This window comes from Arachis duranensis, chromosome 6, assembly GCF_000817695.3.
Source record: "Arachis duranensis cultivar V14167 chromosome 6, aradu.V14167.gnm2.J7QH, whole genome shotgun sequence".
Classification (NCBI taxonomy): Eukaryota; Viridiplantae; Streptophyta; class Magnoliopsida; order Fabales; family Fabaceae; genus Arachis; species Arachis duranensis.
Genome location: NC_029777.3, coordinates 23,658,817 through 23,660,001, shown reverse-complemented (window position 1 = coordinate 23,660,001; position 1,185 = coordinate 23,658,817). Strand labels below are relative to the sequence as shown.

Here is a 1,185-nt window from a genome sequence, read left to right as displayed (position 1 = left end):
CCTCTGAGGCGTTCCATTATTCACGAAATTCCTCTCAGAAGTGTACATGAATTGGTTATTTGCAACCATGTCAATAAGTTCTTGAGCTCCTGCAGGCGTTTTCTTTAGGTGAATAGATCCACCTGCAGAATGGTCCAATGACATTTTGGAAAACTCAGATAGACCATAATAGAATATATCTAATATGGTCCATTCTGAAAACATGTCAGAAGGACACTTTTTGGTCATCTGCTTGTATCTTTCCCAAGCTTCATAGAGGGATTCACCATCTTTTTGCTTGAAGGTCTGAACATCCACTCTAAGCTTGCTCAACTTTTGAAGAGGAAAGAATTTGCCCAAGAAGGCCGTGACCAGCTTATCCCAGGAGTCCAGGCTATCTTTAGGTTGTGAATCCAACCATGTTCTAGTTCTGTCTCTTACGGGAAAAGCATGAGCCTGTAGACTTCAGGATCTACTCCATTCGTCTTAACAGTCTCACAAATCTGCAAGAACTTAGTTAAAAACTGGTAAGGATCTTCAGATGGAAGTCCATGAAACTTGCAGTTCTGTTGTATTAAAGCAACTAATTGAGGTTTCAGCTCAAAATTATTTGCTCCAATGGCAGGAATTGAGATGCTTCTTCCATCAAACTTGGATGTGGGTTTAGTAAAATAACCAAGCATCCTCCTTGCATTATTGTTGTTGGGTTCGGCTTCCATCTCCTTCTCTTGTTCGAAAATTTCAGAAAGGTTGCCTCTGGATTGTTGTAATTTAGCTTCTCTTAGTTTCCTCTTCAGAGTCCTTTCAGGTTCAGGATCAGCTTCAACAAGAGTGCCTTTTTCTTTGTTCCCGCTCATATGAAAGAGAAGAGGAAAAGAAAAGGAAGAAGAATCCTCTATGTCACAGTAAGGAGGATCCTTATTATTAGTAGAAGAAGAAAGGGGATAAGGATTAAGAAGAAGGAATAATCCAAGCACAAGGGTAAGGATAGGAGCAGTGTTTGGAGATGAAGAGAGGTGAAGAGAAGTGTTAGTAAATAAATAAATAAATCGAAAAAGAGGAGAGGGAAGATTTCGAAAATAATTTTGAAAAAGTAGTTAGTGATTTTCGAAAATTAAAGGGAAGATAAAATTAAAATTAAAATTTAAAACAATTAATTAATTAAAAAGAATCTTTTGAAAAAGAGGTGAGATATTTTCGAAAATT

General features: G+C 37.3%; 1 non-coding gene across 1 annotated transcript; it reads left to right on the top strand.

Moving 5' to 3' along the window:
* Positions 1 to 202: 202 nt before the first annotated feature.
* On the top strand, positions 203 to 306 carry LOC127739909 (small nucleolar RNA R71). The gene has a single exon (XR_008000651.1). It is a non-coding gene; the product is annotated as a small nucleolar RNA R71 (small nucleolar RNA).
* The last annotated feature ends 879 nt before the right edge of the window (positions 307 to 1,185 follow it).